The sequence below is a fragment of the Gallinula chloropus genome, assembly GCF_964237585.1.
Source record: "Gallinula chloropus genome assembly, chromosome: 10".
NCBI classification, from domain to species: Eukaryota; Metazoa; Chordata; class Aves; order Gruiformes; family Rallidae; genus Gallinula; species Gallinula chloropus.
This window is the reverse complement of record NC_140095.1, coordinates 17,800,696-17,822,128: the sequence shown is the minus strand read 5'-3', so window position 1 is coordinate 17,822,128 and position 21,433 is coordinate 17,800,696.

The window sequence follows — 21,433 nt, the reverse complement described above, 5'->3', positions numbered from 1 at the left end:
ACAGAGCAAGACTTCTGCACAGGTTTATTTGTGAAATGTTTGCTCTGTAACCTCAGTGGCTGCCTGTGTGGTTAGTTTCAAAATCAATTGAATGAGATGAGAGCACAGATAAGTGATGAAAGAGACTGAAAGATGTAATGGCCTTGTGAATAAACTGCTTGGGTATTACAGATTGCAAAGACATGAAGGAAACCCAAAACTTATTTGGAAACACTGATGTGCCATGTGAACAGCTTCTGTTAAAGACCATTTCCCATGCTGAAGTGTGCATCTACCAGAAAAAAACCCCACAACCTAGATTGCTCAGCTCTCCCTCAGATATCAAGTGTCCACCCCAGACAGTAATGGTTTGTACCATTGCTGATCTGTGTCTAGAAAGCTGAAAACATCCACTCAGGGTGGATGCTGAAAGGCCAAATTAACATATTTCCACCTGTGCAGTTAAAATAATTAAAATTATTTGTAACTGATTTATATGAGAATCTGAGAACTCTGTCCCTACTCCTGTTTTGCATTGCCAGTTTGAAGGCAGCATCAGCAGACAGGTAAGTGACCACTGTGTTACAAAAATGCTAGAGATGAACAGAGCCTCTATCTTGCCAAACCCCACCAGGAGTATCCTGGGCTGGTGAGACACTAAGCACTCAGCAGGACACACCGTGGGGCAAGCTACATGGTTCTTGTCCCAATTCAGATGCCAGGGAAGCACTGCAAGGAGCACACACTATGCACACTTACTTCCTTTTGCACATCTACCTTTGTACCCAGCATGAGTACTTTCCAGGATGCTTGTCTTAAGTGACAACTGGCTAATATCTATAAAAGTGTATTAAATGTTTCAACCTCCATTTTGCTGTCAGCCCTTCAGTTTCTCATCTCTTCAGTGAGACACCCTCGTCCCCAGTTAGTAATAAGAGGATAAGCAGGAAGAGAACATCTAATACCCTTAATCAATTGTGTTCCTTCTCTTTTCCTTGCTTAATGGATCGAATTGTGGTTTCCCCTCTGTAGTGCTGTCCCTTCCTATTTGTACTCTTATATTTAATCCTTTGGCCAAATTCCCATTTCTTTTGAGTTTGACAATTGATGAAACTAAGATCTAGTTAATGTAGGTCACATCCTGCTCTTCTGAGAGGACACCAAGCTACAGGATTATTTATTTCTTTTAACCAGGCCGTGCTCCACAGCTGCCCTTACCAGCTGCTGGTTTAAGCCACTAAGCTCTAATAATCTCACTGATGCCAGAACTTCCTATCTCCTGTGTTTCTCTTAAGGAGCTCACTGAACCAAAGATGTTTAGCTCCACTGGGATCACATCATTTTTGTCAACCTTTTTTCAGAGCAGAAATGGAGGTGATCTGAGCAGAGAGAAAATTGTGCCTGAAGTCTGGTATAAATAAAAGTCTAACTGGAAAACAAGGAGGGAAGAGGTAGAAGGATGGGGAAAGAAATTGGGCCGTGCTGTGTGTGGGTGGAAAGAGCAGGCACTGAGTCAGATCTTGCTTTTGCCTCTGTCCTGCTGGAAGCAGAGCCTTGGGCTGCCTCTACCTTTGCTTTGCAGAAGGAATTGCTTTTTCCTGTGTGCACAGCATCACTATTCAAGCATTACCAAAATACACATAATTAAAAAGGTCTCTTTACTCTCCCTGTCACAGCACAGGGATGCTCTCCCAGCTTTCAGAAGTGTAAAAATGAGCCAAGGCTCATCTCATTAAGGTGGGTATCCCCAAAGTACCTCCAGAAGTACCAAGTACCTCCCTCATTTGGCTCCACTAACCACAGAGGGAAGGTAAAGCACTATGGCAACGGGTGCCAAGTTCTTAGATAGCTAGAATTAGGTGGGAGGAATCTCACTGCAATGGCTGCAGTGGAAGAAGGGACAAAGCAAAGATGGAAGGTGGAGGATGCAAAGCCAAAGCAGTGCTGGATGCAGGTCTGTGTGAATACTGTTAAATGCAGTCACATTCTGTCTCTATCTGGATTCACACACAGGTGAATGGTTTATATGCATATAGTCTGCTAAGATTTAATTTTTAAGCACATGTTGTTTCCACAAACATTGGTGCAAGGAGTCTTTGCTTGGGGTTAGGCTCTTGCAGTACAGCCTCTGATTTTCTTAAGATTACCTTTTATGATCTGAGTTTTGAGAGTCTGTGTATGAGCTTTGCATATGGAAACTGTAGCACACAGATTTTGATACTAAACCCTATTTTCCTGGGTATCCTTCCTCAGTCTCCCTACTCTTTTCAAAGTTATCTTCCTTTTGGGGAGGAATTGACAAAGACCAGTCCTCTTGCCAAAAAGAATCCTCTCCTCATCTCTAAATTACTAAGTGTTCTTTGATTAACAAAATTGTTAATGCTAATGACCGATAGTGACTTCTTAATTACAGCAACAAAAATAGTCCAGAAGCATTTGGATTTGGACTGCTGCTAATGTTACATCGTATCTAAAGAAGAGAAAATCTGTTCTTAAAAGAAAATCTCTTCCTTTGTGTGCCAAGAAAGAATTTCTCTTTCTTTAGCAGGAAAGACTCAGAGCATTTTGCAGCTCACAAGCATTATATCAGCCTATGAAACAGCTGATCAGAAGAGGTGACTGACCCATGTCTCTCCCAGAATTGACTCAGCTGTCCTGAGACAAACTCCTCTGGATGAGGACACCAAAGCTGTCAGTGCCAGCTAATGTTCTGCCCAACGTTATTTTAACCAGCATGTCTGATCTAGACAACAAAGGAGCCTCTTTCTTATTCAGCCTCTCTCTACAGAGAAGCATCCTGGGTTGTATTGGCTGCCATGGGTGCAGCTTGGGGAACAATGTTCATTTATTGCTTATTACAAAGCAGCAGGGGAAGTCAGATTTTAAGCCCAATAAACAGGTTGGCAGATTCCGTGTAAATCTGCTGTGTTTTACTGCTGGCATAAAATGCAAATAACCCCAAGAACATTATGGAACAGGCCTTTTTTTCCTCAGTAAGCACAGTATTTCCTTTCTTAACAGGAACCTGCTTCAAATGTGATTCTGGCCATAAAATTGAGCCTGGGAACAGCTCCGTGGTATATGCTCTGTGCATGTCTCCTGAGCAGCTCCATTTTCTCACTTTAATGGGCAAGTTAGTTCTTAAGGCCATCTAATACAGCTGCAAAGCTGTATTCCAGTCTGTCATGCAAACATTAGGGAGCCCTGGCAGGCAGGGTCTGATTCCTGGGTCTCACGTTGAGTATGAACACCACAAAGCCAAAAGCACAGCTTGACTTCCCTGCCCCAGGGTGCAAAATGCAGCCACAGCTATATGAGAACCTTTTCTTGCCCTTGCCAGCCATGGTGTGAAAGTTGCCAAGAGCAATCACAATCCAAGATCTCCTTTATGCAGGAGACACTTCTGAAAACCCAGGGGGCTCAGGACTTAATCATCAGTTCACTCTGTCTTTGCATGCTGCTTCATGTTACAGAGGACAGGACAGTCCTGTGATCGACACAGGAAAACAAGGTACACAGGTTTTGTACAGGTCACAATGTTAGCCTTGCTGAACTTTGCAGAAGTTGAACAGAATTTAGAGAAAACCAAATTCTGTGTAGGTTTCACTTGGGATTCACACTTGGGTGTGTTTAGAAAAAGGGTAGATGAGGTACTCAGATATGGTTTGGCATAGGATTGGAACAGTTGGACTTGATCTGAAAGGTGTTTTCCAACCAGGTGTTTCTGTGAAAGCAGCAAACCCAACACTGCCTTTGGGAAGCCTTGTCTAGTTTTTAAGCCGTTCTGGAACTGGTAAGGGCTCCCCAATTTAGGGGTCTGCAACATGTCTCCATCTATTTGGGCTTTCTCAGAGCTTGAGGGAACTCAGATTTGCCAGTCTTTAAGCACCTTTCCACTTCAAGCCTGGAAGCTATGCTGTGCAGGAGACCTTTTGCAGAGCAAGACTTGAGAGCTGGCACACAGATAAGCTTTGGGTACTCTGAGGGTGGCATGCATTTTTACCTACATGAAAACTAGGATCTCATTTATCTGAGCTACTGGGACAGATTCTTCCTGCCTCATAACTGCTATGGAAAGTACTTTGAGGGTTAATCACCCTTGGTCACTGCTTTTAGCCTGGAAAAGACCATTTCTCCTAGGTACTTCTGGTGACCACAGGAAGCAGATGCATGACAAGTGCAGACCTAGTGCCTCAGACTTTGCCAGTGGAAGATTTGGCTGAAGATTAGCAAACAAAGCCCGTTTAAAGAAGCCACAGCCATCTAAAAAATGCATGGACATAAGACCTTTAAGTGGCAACAGTGAGGTTTTTTCTCAGCAGCTTAGGGATTTCTACAGACCCCAGTTACGTCTGAGCATCCTTACATTCATGACTGTCTTCTCAAATCTAGCCTTTAAGCTTTCCAAGTGCTCATATTTTTATCCCAGAAATGAGAAAGAAGGAGATTTACTGGGTTAAACCTTTAATACCAAAAGGACTCCTTTCCCCCTTTATTTCTTAACCCTTAATACTTTCTTCCCATTATTCTCTCCTACTCATCAGTCCAGGCAGCAGGCATTAAATCCTGCCTTTTTGATTTGTAGGGTGAGCCGATTTCAGCCTTTTCCCTTTGCAAGCACTTATGTTTTCCAGGAGTTGCAGTATTTGTTTTTAAGGGTTTTCTGCAGATAAAAAGCAGTGGGAATTCTGTCCTGCCCAGTTACTGTCCCTTTCATTTCAAAGGGTGGCAGGTTGGGGCCATCAGCCCACGCAGTGCTGCTCAGAGATGCCTCACAGCTGGTGTGGAGAGCCCAGGAAGCCTTGCAGCGCTGCCTACCTGCACATGTACGTACTCAGAGCATCCTTCTGCACTATGACTCAGTGGCACAGTCGTCATTTCTCCCTGTTTCAGAGAAGGCAGGAGGAAAGCACAGAATAACTTGCCAACATTTAAGTGAAAGATCTTTGAGGCAGCTAATAGGTCCAAGTCCCCACTTACGCATTCTCTGCCTCTTTGTTGTGCATCTGTTTGCGTTCAGACTGTTACTCCCAATAAAGCAGAGTTTTTTAACCACAGAAACCTCAAGACTATATATTTTGTGTGTCTGTGTGTTGCAGGGAAGAGAGGACTGAAGGAAAAGCACCACAATCACTCTGTACCAAGTGCTGCTGCTTGAGCTGCTCAAGCCCAAGGACTTTCCAAAAAAAGCTTCTGGCTGGCAGTGGTCCCCATGCAGGACAGCGTACCGGGAAGAGCCAGACAGGACAAACATGGATCTCTTGGGGTTGAAGCCAGATGAGGCCTTTAAATACAAAGCAGGCAATTTTGTGTGTCAGTTCCACAGTTAGACAAGTACATCCCTATAGAAACCAGGCCTGGAATTAGAAATGTTCCTTTGCCATGATAGAAATCCCTTGATCAACTTTGCTGTGAACGTAAAACAAATCCAAGGGGGAAACTGGATGATGCTGTGACTAGCAAGGGTTAATCTTAGCTACATAATGAAGCACTGACATAGGACAGTGTGCACAATTGATCCATCAACCCACAGGTACAGGAGCCCGGTGGGTGATGTAGCCTCCAGCAAGCTCTGGAGTTCAGCTGAAACCCTGCCCAGCTATACAGTATACAAGGAAATTGGGGAGAAAAGATAAGTTTAAGCATGGGTTTAGACCCATCCTTAACTGTGCTTATGCTTTTGAGGCAGGAACTCCTACTGTGCAAATGCACAGAAATGAGAACAGCAATGTAACTTGGGGCAGAGAAATGCCATGGAAATCAACAGTAAAATCTGTCAAAGGTCTGTGCCAGCAAAGCAAGAACTGGGATCCCCAAGGGCAAGCTCATCCCAGAGGAGAGGCTGGCTATCTATCTGGGTCCTTACCACTTTTTGCAACCTTGCTGCTTTTTTCCTATCTCATTTTATTTTGAAATAGCTGCTGCCTCTGCTTGGTGCTGTCAAAGCTTAATGAAAATAAAAAGTGTGTTAATGTGCTAAACTCTTTCCTCCAAACACCTGCAAACTGTTATATTTTACAGGGCTAACAAGTCAGTCTCAAAATAGGATTAGGAATTTGTGTCGGATTAGCACCTGCACAAAGCCACCAACGAGGATAAAGCAGGAGCTCTTGACCTTCATGTTTTGGACTAGAGACAGGTGAGGATCTGCAGTCAAGGAGGAAAATGAATAGGGATGGGAAAAAGCAAAACATTTCTTTAGTCCAGATGACACCAAATAATGATCCATGTGGAGTTTTCACCTCCAGAAGCCTCTGCTGTGAAGCAGGCACTGCCATGGACCTCAGATCCATTTTACCTTGGCAAGTTGTACATATGGCCAGTCTTCTGCTTGTCCCAGGCACTCCAAGCATTTTAGTGACTCAATCCAGCTGAAAATTATTCAATACAGAAACTAGTCATTAGGAAGGCTTCCAATATTAAGAGGGAATGCTGCTTACGTCCATAGCCAGCTCAGCGTGACCAAGCTACCTGGCCTAAATGCCTCAAACCTTCCTAAATACATGACATTGCCCTTCTCTGTTGACCAAAGAGGGAACTGGGGTCCCCTGCACCCACCCCAGGTCGCACTGGCTACAGCTATACAAGATAAATCCTCCTCCCACCCCACTGCAGCACACAGCCATGGGAATGGCTTTAATTGCTTCCATCTGGGATAACAGCTACCACCACCAAACTCAGCTATCAGGAGAATACCCATTTCTTAGCTTTAAAGGAGCTATGCATTTCTCAGAACTTGTTTAAATTCATCACTAGAGATATCATGGGTGATACTGTAGAAGTCTGATGGAAGAAGACTCTGCTTTACTGAAAAAAAGCGCCTGTAGACTCAAATCAGGTACTTCATCCTTACCACTAAGTGACAAGATGTGTTATTTTTCTCCTCCTAGGGCACACTGCATTTGATAGGCACAGCAGGCCAGAGAGATTCTCTGCTGGGAAAGAATTGGGGAGCAATAGCAGATCACAACAAAACAATAATGACGCACCATGATAAGACAAGACCAACCTCAAAAAGGGACACAGATCAAAAGAGCCTGTGAAAACCTTGAGCTGTTTTATTCACTCCTGGAAAAGCTGTACCTGGATTTATCTGTGCTCACACGGTTTTGGATGCTAGACTTCAGATAAAAAAGGAATGGATCAAGTGGAGAGAGTGCAGAAACAAACAAGTACAGCCTGAAGTCTAGAAAAATCCAATCTCTAACAAAAGATTAATGTGCATAAAGGAGAAAATTGAGAGACTATTATATTCTTTGAGTATTGAAGAGCTGCAATGATAAAGGAATGGGCTATTTGTGTTTGTGCTAGCTAAGACAGGAATCAGCTCATATTACTGCAGGATGTTTTAGGTTAGGCGTCAGGAAGTGCTGTCGATAGGTAGCGATGCTGCAGGGAAGACTTCCTGCAGAGACTGTGAAGGATTCATTGCTGAACGACCTTCAGCAACAGGCAAACAGAAATCTGCCAGGAGTGTCAGAGCTATAACTGATCCTGCTTGAGGCAGGAGGGGTGATTATATAATCATTTCAGAGTCTTTTCAGCCCTAACTCTGTACAATTATCAGATTCAACAATGCAAATTTTAGGTGAATGCATGTTTCCATTATCTGGGTTTTTCTTCCCTCTTTGAGGCTTTTGCATTCTTACAGACCTCAATCTTTTTTATCCCTGACCTTTCTTCCCTTTTAAAATTCTCTGCCCAAGCTAACTGGCTAAGCACCGCTTCCTCCTAGAATAATTTGGCTTCAATGTGGTTCAGGTCTAATTTGCAGTTCAGGACCCTACAATTAGTCACAATAATTCTTCCGCTCACTGCAAGCAAAGCAAGTCTTTACTCAACCTCACCATGGCCCTCTGCCTTGCAGTCTAGCCAAGCAAGGGCTCCATCTCTTCGTGTTTGCCTCCCACACAGTCACCCACACAGAGCTGCTTTTAACGTTGTGAGATCAGAGAAGAAACAACCAGCTGAAACCCTGGCAAACCTGCTCTTGTTCCTGAACCGTACATATCAGAGCAACCCTCCCCTTCCTCCACCGCTCTGCCATGATTAACTGACCTTGTCCTGGTGCCTGTCAATTGTGAGATAGGATTTAGGTAATTTTATGTGTCTGAATAGCAGAAATTGAGCTTGAAGCCCAGACAACATTGCTTTCACTCATGTGTTTGTGCAAATCTCTGCTGTACCCTGGAAGCAATCTCAGCCTGCTTCACAGTGCAAAGATGATACACAATTTAATCTTGTGGTCTTATTACATTTTCACTAGAAATAGTGTTGTCTATCAACAGCTGCTGTTAAAGTATTTTTAAAAATATATTTTCCTCCTGTGTTTATGTCCCTTTACTTTGTGGCCCAGAAGTTCAGGTTCAGTTTTGTCAGCCCTTCTAGACTCAATGTGGGGGCACATCATTTTTGCCCAGGCAGGAACATTCTCCTACCCCTGACTGCACAGTTTCCTCAATTACCTTGGGCAATGAGGTTGCCTACAGAATACTTCATATATCCAGCCCAGTATGTCTGAACTCCTAAAATAAACACTGAGTATATTGTCCAAAATCCTCCCTGCTTTTAGCTTACTGACCACACATCTTCTGAGTTCAATTCTTAGCCATCGCCCTTGCTGGAGTAGTTGCCATCAGCAAGTTTGCCATGTCAGCTGCTTTCCCCAACTCTCATTCTGTGTCTGGGACCAGTCAATGAGCCATTTAACTTTCCTTTTCTTCCTGACATTTAATAGAAAGTAAAAGTTCTGTTCCTCAGTTATCAACCAATGAACATGACTAAGTACCACAAAAATTAAAAGGAAGTGTAAACATCCTTCCAAACTGCATATGCAGTCAGCAAATCCTTCTGCAAAGACACACATCTACTGCTTGTGCAGACACTTGGGATTCAGACCCATCAGTATCAGCAGAAAGGCTCATCTTGATTCAAGTCCTCAATGTGAAGGTTCACAGACTACCAGATTTTACATGCTTAGATGCCTACAAACACTTTGCAGGCATGTTTTCCCAGCTCTTCATAGTAATGTGTCTCAAATACTGTGTACTCAGTGTATATTTTAGAGGAGCTCAGACATATTGGGCTGCATCTGCTAGTTTATTTTTAGGAAAATGAGCTCTGATAGATTTGCTTAGAAACAGCACACAAAGAATTATGTGAACTTTGAAAACAGCAGAATACTTCAAGTTCTGGGTCTCTGAACCTTGGCAGCTGTCTTTCAAATAAATTACTTGTAAGACTCATGTTGACCTCTTCTCCCCAAAGGCTGAAATCCAAAAGTCATCCCAGTGGTGTGAAAGGTCTGACTTCAACCGATTTAAGCCTCCAGGAAATACAGAATTAAGGCTGACACCAACTTTTCTTCCCATATTCACCTGTGACAGTACAGTGATGGTATTTGCACCTAGCAGAACACCACAATGGTCATATTAAGAATGACTCAACTGCTCTCAATGCAAATGTATATATCATGAAAGAAACAGTTCAGTGTAAATATATCTTGCTATCAGTTTTGTCTCAGCAGGTTAATAGAGAATACAGAAGCTGATAGGATTTTCAAAGCAGCTTAAGCAGTAGGCACCCAATTCCCACCTCAATTGGAGCTGGAGGCCTAACTCAAACCCTGATCTTGCAAGGGCTTATGTGTGTGCTTGCCTTTAAGGGCTGCATATAGAGCCAACAACTTAGCAGCGTATTAGAGCACGTATCATACCCAGACAGCCCTGAAAACTCAAGCTGCTGGCTTTGCTAACTGCTTGTAATACAGCCTGCCTGCACATTTGAGTACAAGCCTGTGGACTAAGATGAACTGCACTTGTTTGGAACTTAACTTTGCTTATTCAGAGATTAAGTCCTGTTGTCAACTTGTAAAATCTATATTGCAAAAGCACTGATAAAAAAAGCTTCCCTCCTCCACACAGCAGTTTTGTCAATCCATCTCTACTTTGGCCAAATAAATCATGTTACACAGGGAGAAGGCAAATCTACCCAACTTCAGAACAAATCCAGCTAGATTTTCAAGATTGCCAAGGCGCTTTGAAGATGGAAGAGCTGTATTGTGACAAGTGACTCTCATTCCTCTCAAAAAAAAGGTATGCAAGATTCCTTGTGAATTCATGACAACAGGGAGCCAGTGGTCTGTCCTCACATACATCTGAAAGCATATTACACTGATGAACTGTAAAGCACCTCAGAGGTGGCACCTGCTTTTGGGTGTCCATGGTACTAATCAAGAAAACATTGTTTTGGCAGCAATATAGGTCTGATTATACATGGTGATTCTAGTAGCATGTTTTCATCTAGCATAATAAACTAGTTTTTATTTTAATGGCTGAGCAGCCAGCAAATTACAGTTCTTCAAACTGAACTGACCTAATTAGTTTTTGTTTTGTGCTGCTTCTGAAGAACCAAGCACAAAGGATGCTTTCCCCTCCTGCTTGAATACATCAGAATGTAGACATACATATCCAGGAGGCCCAACACGTCTTTTCCTGTCTCACTGAAGTATAAATACAATGGCTCTGCTGTTGCCCACACTTGCCTTTTAAGAAAATAGCTTCTTGAAGCCTGGCAGATTGAAGATGTGAAGCTTGCTAGCACTATTTGTTGGTAAACAGGACTCAGGAGCTGCTTTGGGCTTGAGGCAGGTGCCCAGGGTGCCAGCTGGGCAGCATCTTTCCTGGGGAAGGAGGTCTCTAGCCCCATCTTTTGGTAAACCTGGATTTCACATCATCTTTCTCCCTCTCTGGATGAATTGGCAGAATATGGGACCCACCCTGCAAAGCTGCATTGGGGAACTGAAATGGGAGGCTAGCACAGGGCCTCACATTGGACCAGGTGGCATTTTCCAGAGGAAAGACTGGGCTTAAGCAGTTTTCTTTACAGACTATCACTCTAGAGAGGCTTCAGTAGGGAAATGTAGCCCAGAGCCAGCTCTTTGCAGTTGCCTTCTGGAAATTCAGCAAGGCCTTTTCTAGCCAGCTGCTCCCTAAAGCTTAAGGCATCCATACTTTGTGTAGCTTATTTACTGATAAACTAGTAGAAAACCTTGATTGCAGCTGACTGCTCTCACACCAGAATGTTCTTTGCACCAACATAACAAGTAACAGCAATAAGCCAATTTTCTTTTATAGCATATTTGTGCATGTATCAATTTCTTATACCAGCACTGTTAGTGGGACAAACTGTGAGAAGATCTAGTTTTTAGTGCCCAGATGGTGTAATTATTAAGTTCTCATTAGTTGTGCTTCAAAGCACTCCAGATTGAGGTGAAGGTACAATGTGGAGCACAGCAGGTACAATATGGGAACCCTTGTGCTGAGGACTAAAAACTGAATGCAGTGATTTGTGGCAGGGAGGCTGCAATGAGTGCAGCAAGGCTGGTACCAGGGGAAAAGGGGAGCTGAGACTATATTCAGAGCAGGTTTGGTTCTGGCACAGGGAAAGACACGATGGAAACTGAGATATACAGTCACCTCTGTTTACAGGAGGACATCAGTATATATTAATGTTCCTGTTTGCAGCAGGGAGATAATGTGGACAAACCAAACTGGCTATAGGAGCAGGAGGGAAGATTATTGCTCACCCACATCTCCTGTCTCTGTGTGAGTTTGCTGAGGGCAGACTTGTGAAGGATTAAGGTAATATACAGAAAAGAGAAAAGGTGTGGGACAACCATCATCTCACAGCACCTGGAGCCATCACCAAGCCCCAGCTCTGCCAGGGGATTAAGCTTATCTGGGCTGGGGCAGGGGTGATTTCATCTCAGATGTGGCTGCCAAGCAGTTGGCTGGGCAGGAAGAAAAATTGCTGATGCTTGGAGTGAGCGCCCAGGACAACTTCCCCAGCCAGGCTTGAAACAAAGCCAGTGTGTCAGATAGAGTGACCAGCTGGGAAGTAAAATAGGGAAAAATAAGGAAGCTATCCCGATCAGGAGGGAGAACAGTGGGCAGCTCATTTGCTGTTTTTAATAATGCATGGAGATTGCTAACAAATCTGCCATTTTCACACCACTAATTGCAGAAATGTTTGCCACCTCCCCAGGGCATTTCTCACACTATCCTGACACTTTATTATTTTCCTTCCCCCCCCGCCCCTTTCCTTTTCCCTCTCCTTTTCCATGAGGGTTTTAAAAGGGCAGTCACTCACCAACTCAAAGGCTGAAGGATTCACCACCATGGAAGAGGTTTTAAATTCTGAAGTGGTGTATGCTGTCCACCAGTGCAGCCTAATGGCACGAAGAGGTTTTATGTAATTATTCAATGAGGGACTCACACAGCACCTTTTCTGCATTAAAAACCCCACTATTAAGTTCAAATATTCAGCAAACGCTCTGGGTTCTGCCAGATCTTGAAACTCAAATATTTTTTGACAGAAAGAAATCACCTCAGGGTTTTTAAGGTTTTGCTGCCTCTCCCCCAGAAAATGTACCACCTTATCAAAAGTCCTAAGCATCATTGAATACAACAGCTTTGCAGCTACTGTCTGCTTATCACCTGGAAATAAGCCTTTGCTGCAAAAGCTTATTGATTTTTGGGAGAAGAGACAGTAAAAAGGTAAAATAGTTCCAGAAAACTATGGTGCTGATTTAATATTTTCAGGAGTGAAAGGGGATGCTGCAGCACAAGAGGTTTTTTTTGTGATTTAAGTACATAACTTTATAAAGAATTTACAAGAAAAATCTGCATGCAGCCAGTTTTACTGGCCAAGTAGACAAATATTAAGGCCAGTACAGCTTTCATCCTCTTACTCTGCTAATCTATATGTCCCATGACTAATAAAACTAGGTATGGTTCCTGCATTCAGCAGATAAAAGCAGAAAAAAAATGACAAAACCACACACTATCAATGTTCAATTGCTCTAGGCAAGGAAATGACCCCTCCCAGACCAGAGGAGACTGAAGTAGCTGAAACTCTCCAGTTCTTGCATTATGTCCCTTGGATCTTGAGGAATCTAGATGTGCTGATCTGAGGGCATGGTTAAATTATCAGGTATATCTAATAATGTGTATCCATAGCTGCTTTAGGAAAAGAGCTAGTAAATCAATTAAGTATTGATATAATGCCCCAGAGTCAACAGGATAATTGCCATCACCTTTGCACCACATCTTAGAAAAGCTGAATGAAAAGCAACAAAGGAAGGATGAGCAGCAACAGAATCATCTCTGAAGCAAGCACCAGGGTTTCAGAGCAAAACCCACAGGTTTTGATACGCCCCAGATATTTGCCTCTGCTGGGCAAAGATGAGAATACCTCCAGAGATTCTCTCACACCAGACAATGTTCTTCATTATTATGTCAATGCAACAGAACACCTCCCAAAGCAATGTCCCTCCAACCATGGCAGGGTACAACACTGCCTTGACGGGTGATATTCCCACTGTTTATGACCTTGATGAGTCCCAAGCTGCTCTGAGCTCTTCCCCCAAGGAGCCAAGAGACACTCAGTCTGTCAGCATCCAGCAGCTAAACAAGTCTCCTGTGGACTCCAAACTCCACTCTCCTCCAACAAACAGATAGAACATGAGTAACCTCAAGCTGCTCACTGGGTTACTTTGCATGTCCTGGACCCCAGGGTAAGTAGGCACACTGAGTCCAAAGGAGTTTTAATATACATTTATATCCCTGATCCAGCCCCAGGAGCACAAACATATGAGTCCAAGGATCCCTGAGATGTCACAAACTTGAAGGGTAAGTGGGTTTCACTGAATGATGTCCATCCCTACATATTCTGTTCTCACTTCTGATGCACTATTGCCATGCATCTCCTTGCAAGTGACACCTGAAGAGGTGTGCTCAGTGAAGTACCAGAACAACACATATTTTAAATAAAATATTTGATTTAAGTAAGGAGATATATATGGAGATGCAGCAAACGCTTTACATTAGCATGGGACTGGTACAAGTGAACAAGCAGGCCTCATGCCACTGGACATGTTCAGTGTTCTGTTGTAACAAATGCTTAAGCATAAGAGGCTACCTTTGTTTCTTGAACTGTCCTTATTTTAATCAAATTCAAGAAGCAAAGCAGCAGTGATTTGAAGTCTGCTCACTGCAACACACTATCCATTGAATTTCAAACACTGAGCTGGATATCCAGACTGAGTAGTTAACAGATAGGAAACCACAGATAGTGGATTTATCAGTGCTACACTGATCCTGTGAAAGTTCAGTCTGAGGTGGAGAAAATAGTCCTTGTGCAGCCTGAGAGCAGAAAACCACTAATTCTTACCAGCCAGAAGATAAAAAGTCCTGTTTTCAACAGCATGAGTTCAACAGGCAGCTGCAAAGAGCAATGTATAGTAAGATAAGAGGCATTTGTATGGCAGCTCTGCCTACTCTGCATGCTGCTGGAGGCAGTAGTGGGGTAAACTGAAGCTAAATATTGCTAAAAACCCAACTTTTTATTTTGGTTCTGAAATAGGATGTTTTCCCCAAATTAAATAGTTATGCAAGGAGTCACTCAACATGAGCATAACTGATTTTTCAGATTTGATGGAGGAAATTGAAGCAGGTAATTTATTTTCCTCTCCTTGCTGCCCCTGAAGTAAAAAGATAACAACCAAAGTTCCAGAATGTGGCCTGGCAATATCTGTAAGTACACACAGCCCTGTCATCCTCTTGGCCATTCCCTTCATGTGGTTTGACCTACATGGTGGCAGATAAGTATCAACCATCATCCCATGTGAGAAGGTACCTTATATGTGGATGCCAGATGCTGTCTACAGTGTATGTTAGAAAAGTAAAAAACAGGCACATGTGTAAGTTGCCTAGAGTAATACATAGAACTTATGTTCTGCAAGTAGTACTACAGGAAATAAAAATTTGTATTAAAATCTGTGGCTATATTCCTTCTCAACCTGGGAAACTAAAGGTCAGTGGCATCCCTATGGTTTTCTGCCCCCTGTTCATTCCCATCTCTCTGCTGGCTCTCCAAAGCACAAGCTGCAGGATGAAGTTATTGGACAAAGAGCAGAGGTCCAAAGCTGTGATTGCCAAATAATAGTTTGTGCTGAGGTTAATGCAGGAGAGATTTCTCACAAGTCAAGCACACTGCAGAGTACACACTCAGACATTTTTTTCTCTCCCACAACACAAAATGGGAAAAGTAATTAAGATCAGCTCACAGTTTCAGCCCAAATGGTTGTACACTTCATCTGTCAGGCTGCTTGAATCGTATTCCTTCCAGTTCCTGCCTGGGAAGCTGCACCCTTCAGCCTTTTCATATGGTCTGTTCAGGGTGACACTGGTACTCTCCTACCATGGTTAAAGCCGCACATATGTTTTGGGGATCCCAAAGCAATTGTGTTTATGGCAGTGCACTGGGGACTTCACCTCCTGGGTAGCAGCAAAGAAAGAACCAATTGTTCCCAGGCCAGCTGCAAAAGGGGTGCTAGCTGGAAAAGTCACGAAGTACAGACCCAATGTCTCACTGTGCCTGCTATTATGGTTATTTACTATTGCCTTCTTCCAGTCACCATAAATCTCAGCAGAAATGGCTTAGCTGAGATATGATTAGGTTGGGATTATTGCATATGAGATTCTTGCTAGGGCTTATAAATCTGACAAACTCTGAAATACGGTTTCCACAAAAAAGGAGGGAGAGAGGTGGTGCTTTTACTGAAATATACCACAATTCCCTAATTACTCCTCTAAACCAGTGACTCCAAGTGGTGGATAATAACAATTAAAGAAACATTCTCTGTTCTGCCCTGTTATGCCTCCAAACTTATATTTTCTTCAGGGACTCAATTTAACAGCAGCTCCAGAGTAAGACTTGAATGAAATTAGGCTGATTTAAGAGCCTGCATGGAGCACTAACAAAGGGAGACAGCATCGGACAATTCTAGAGATTAATTCCCATTGCTTGTGCTTTACCACCTGGATTCCTTAAGAAGCCAGAACTTTAGTGAAATATCTTTGGACACAGAAAGCATCCAACACAAGACTTCCAGGTGCAGCAAACATTTTGTCTTCAAAGCCTTCAGAAAAGGCCAGGCTCACCTCTTCTATAATCCTGCATGGCAAGCTTTGAGGTCTGAAAACAAATAAGGTTATTCTTCTACTAAACATTATTGTTACTTCAGTTTGGGAAGTAGCAGTTGTTACTCCAGCTCATCTAGATGACACTCAATGTCTTTTAACATGAGAAATATATTTAATCTACTTGTATAGACAGATTAAGTGACTCATCTTGTACTGCTGTCCTTGTTTCAACAGAGAAAGAGTTAACTTTCTTCCTGGTAGCTGGTACGGTGCTGTGTTTTAGACTTAGGATGACTATCATGTTGACAACACACTGATGGTTTTGCTTGTTGCCAAGCAGTCAAGGACTTCACAGCTTTTCATACTGCCCTACCAACAGACAAGAAGCTGAGAGGGGACTCAGCCAGGACAGCTGACCCAAACTGATCAAAGGGATACTCCAATATCATATGACATCATGTTCCATATAACCATGGGGTGGCCCAAGAGGCAGTTTGCTTCAGCTGGTGAGCAGTTGCATTGTTCATCACTTGTTCCCTATATTCTTTTATTACTATTGTCTTCCTTTTCTGTCCTATTAAACTGTCTATCTCAACCCACAAATTTTACCTTTTTCTTATTGTCTCCCCCATCTTACTGGAGGGGAGGGAGAGAATGGCTGTGTAGTTGGTTTAGCTTCCCGCTGGGTTAAACTAGAACTGTTTAATATCAACAGATACTCTACTTAAATCCCATCTTGGGCTGATCAGCCATACAAGACTGTTGACTTCTATAATGGGATTCTGTAAAAATGTATGTTAATGTAAACAGTATGGCAAAGCAATAACTTATATATAAATATGTTGAAGGAAATAGTTTTCTCCTAGAGTTGGGATGGAGCCAAACAATAGCCAGCTCTTCCTAGACCTTCTTTTTCTATAACAGTAAAAGAACATAATAAGCAGGTATTTAAGATGTGCAAATCTGTCCCCACCAGCTCTTTTTGATCAGTGACCTCCATTCACTGTGCTGCATTTAACACCCCCACACCCTTAACCCCCTGTTGTTTTGAAATATTAGCCACTGGGGTCCTGGGACTAAACCAAAGTTTTCTGCTTTGACTTCTTGCCAAAACCATTAAAATATTCTCTGCACTGTCACAGCTTGTGCCACCTCCCAGGGGAGTTGATTTAAAAGTAAATTACATGTAAGTGTCAGATGAAAAGAGCTTCATTATCTAATTCTTCCTACACCAGCATTTTTTCAAATTGCTTACTAGGGACAGGAGACAATTAGTCCTGTGTTTGAAATGAGAAGTAATAAGTATCTGTCATTCCCATTAACCACAATTATTTTTTTTTGATATGCAAATACAATTGCTCTCTAAAGAAGTTTGATGGGGCAGCCATGTCTACATGGGCCCAGGTGCCAAACATGCTTTGGCCAACCCTGGGCACACTCAGCCACCTTGGGTTTCAGAGGCTGTTGGCTGGACTAAGTGTTTTACAGCACTGGTTCAGTGAGCTGACTTGAACTGAATAATGAAGGAAAAATTTGAAGTCCTTCATCTCTTCACAGTAACTACAAGTACACAAATTTTTCCACGGCACTAACTAGCTTCCAAACACATTTCAGAAACACCAGCAAGGCCCCTAAATCAGTAAGAGACTTCATCACTGAAACTGGAGTCAGCATAGCTCTTCCAGGCAGTCATCAGGACACAGGAGCTGATGCCAACACATCACCACCAGAGATTGACCAGAAGTCCACCTTCCTCAGTGCCTGCCAAAATATTCCATTCTTTCCACCATTCAGGCTCCCAGTGTGGCCACCTTTTCAGAAGGTCTCTCACTTGAACCTGCCACCAGGTTTTATTTGAATCTGTACACCTTCGAAGACATTCCCATTCTTTTCTATTCTTACAGGTGAAATCCTCACCATGCCAGGTCAGGACCAGAGAGAAGACTGACCTAATAACAAGCACAGACAGTCCTGTCCAGTTCATATCCACCCCAGAACTTATTGCAAGAGCTCTTAGCCTGCCCTTTGAATCATATTATCCAGATTCTTTATATCACTTCATCTGCTTCCTCCTCCTCCTGCATCTGCCTGCCTTTCACATAAAGTAACTCTGAACTGCTGACAGGATAAAAAGAAGCTTCCCTGAGGTACCAGACAAGTTCACCACAGAAGTTAACATACTTGCTCTCTTTAGTTCCTCTGCAATGTTCCTCAATTCCAGAATTTAGGCACTGGATCTCAGCATGTATTAATCCCTCAGCTAGTACAAGACAATGTCTTCAAGGTTGTAAACTCTGTAATGGTTATATGAGACCTTTCCAGATTATAGACTTCAAATTCAATATAAATAAACTCTTAAATCTTCATATTGTGCATATGGAGTCTCTCTGGGACAGATCTTGCAACAGAAGTCAAATCCAGGCACCTGAGTGACAGCTGGTTCTCACAAGCAGCTTGTGCCTGCGCAACAAGGACAGTTGTAGGGCTTTTTTAGTCACATTTTACTGCCTCTGGTTCCTTTGTTTTCTTTGGTGTTCAAGGGTACAGGATTACTACTACCATATAAATCATTCTGCATAAAATACTTAAACAGGAGACTAGAATATTATGAGATGCAGATCAGACACCTCTGAAGTGAGGAGATACCTAATTCTATGGTCAGTTGTTAAACACACACCCTGTAAAACCAGCAGCAAGTCAGTTGTGAGAAATGCAGTACTCAAAGCTCCAGCTTTGAAGCGAATAAAAGAAAAGGCAGTATCTGCTGGGAGGTACAGTTAAGAATCCAGACACATTGGATTTATTTTTGGCTCACCCAAATACAGAGGAAGCTTTCACAAAGTGATTAGGGCTCATTAAACAGAACACTTAAGAATGAACTTAAGTGATTTATCTAATGGGTATAAACTTGTTTGTGCTTACAGTTACTTTGCAAGAACAGTGGCACAGAATTACATCTACCTTCACCCTTAGTCAGGAACATTAATATTGAATGGTTGCAAGACCTAGTTCAGTGTCAATGCCACTCAGACAAAGGTCAGTGCTACAGAAGGGACCTGTGAACAGAGCAGGAGGAATAAGGAAAGCAGCAATTTCCACATGACAGCTTGCCACTGCATGGTATTTTCTCATGAATAAGATGAGCCTCCTCTCCAAGTCCAAGCTGGCTTAAGCCCAGAATGTAGATCTTCACACATCTCTGCTATGCACTCACCACGAATGTCTGCGTTGGAGGTTAAATATAGAGAGAATGCAGTTATTTTATATGAAAGCCACTTGTAAATTCTAAAGCTTCCAAGCACGATGACTAAAATCCTCAGTCACAACAATTATGCTTAATAAGGGCACTGATATTTAAGATACCTCAGTTCTAATACAGAAACATTGATGTCAAGTGGAAAAGTAATATACAGTAGTCAATCTGTGTTTCCTTTAATGTACCAGGTGTAACCTTTAGAAATGCATTTCCTTCCCCCTCTATCTTTCTAAAGTTCCAAATTTTTAGACTCTGCATTTAACTATTTCTTTTGTTTCTTAATTTTTCTGAAAACAAGGTTTATGCCACCATGCTCTGATGAAGTCCTCCAAAGCAAAGGGAAGGAGATCTTAAAAATATTGAGGTCTTTCAAGTTGCATGAAAAAACGGCTGAAGGAAAAGCTGCAGTATTAACCTACAAAAGCAAGCAATAAAAGCCTATTTATTCATGTCAGGGGTCTATCAGCAAGTAAATAGCACTAGCTCTGCCAGCGTACTAGCAAGCCTTATCATGCCTGCCCTAATTCTGCCCTACCTCATCACAGACACAAGGGTTGCTTGAACAGACTGCAAGTCATCTGCTGTTTTTATGAAGCACACATGGGTACTAGGATAACATGAACAAGATTTTAATTTGTGATTTGAAGCTAAGATATGAACAGATGTCTCTAGAGATGAGCATCCATTGTGCTACTCCTCTGCATATTACATAGGTCTCATGGGAAGGGACATGGGGGGGAGGAGTCAAGCCACCTTAATAGGTTTAGAGCTAGGACAGACACCTATATTATACCTTCTCCCCACTACCTCCCCCAAGAAACATCTCCAACTCTGCCTCCCTGTCCTTCAACTTCATTGCTGGGATAAAGTTAACTAACCAAATACTACAGTTTGTATTGCAGATCCAGACCTGAACCTGTCTCCTGTTTCACTGTGCAGACTGGGCCACTTCCACACACAACTGTATTTTGTAGTTCACACCATTCATCTGTGTGTGTGTAAAACTTGGGTGTCAAATTCCTACCTCATGCACATAAGCATTCAGTACTGGAGAGCAATCAGGAGTGAATGTTCTTTTAATAAGTGAGGGGGTTCTCTCACAAGCCCTAGAGAAATTGGGGAAAAAATTGTGGCTTTACACAGGCACTTGGGTTGACAAACTGGACATTTTGTGTATAAAAGTCACTGTACAGTGCAGTAGCTACTTGAGATAACTGCTACAGCCTGTTGATGAAGGACATGCATAAGTAAAGTTTTTGAAGAAATTGCATTTGAGAAACCACTCAGGGGAAAGAATCTGAACAGAAGCAAAGCTGACTGGATAGCCCTGTCTATTATGGGCACATTCACCCAGGGAGCACCTCTCCTGACATCCCATCATGGAGAACTAGCACACTCCATCCCCACATGCTACAAATTTCCTACGAAGAGTTTGCTCAGCTGTTATCTCTGGTTTCCACAAAAGCTTGAAAGGAGACTGTTGAAAGCTTGTTCTGTTATCTGTGCTTTACACAGCCTGGTTGCTCAGCCTGCTTACCTATTCCTTCCTCCTCTCAAAATAGAGCTCAAGTTGATATGAAAATAGCATACCTTTTTCAGAGGGGGTGCAGGATATGTGAGGCATTGGGAAGAAATTAGGAAAGTTGAAATTATAGTGAACTGGCTGTATATTTGTGTTTGAAAGGCTTCAAGTAGAGACTAATTAATCCCATTGTTGATGCTAATATAGTTCTTTTTAAAGATTCACTATTCAGTGCTCCAAGCAAATTTACCTTTGATCTTTTGCTCAGAGAAGATGATTGAAGTTTTTAATCAAATGCCTTCATCTGCCCTTAGACTCATGTATGGACTGGAGCAGGACAAGTGGACATGCAAAGTGCCACCATTGCTCCTGTGACCCTTTTGCTTTGCTCCAAAATAGCTGCATGGAGACCAGAAAGTTTGAGTCCAACAGACCACACAACACTCAGCTTTGCTTTTCCGTTAGCCTTTGAAGGCTGCTCCCTTTGCCATGCTCATTTTGCTCTGGTAGCTCTGATTAAAAGATGTTTCTTCCTTCACTTACCCTCTCCAAATAGGATTAACCCCATGTGCTAGATATGAAAGCTCCCACTTAACCAGCCTTCTCAATCCACCAGCTGGCAAAAAAATGAATGACTGAGCATCTGCCCAAATCTCTGCAGGTCCCTCCACCTTCAGCAGCCCTTGTTCA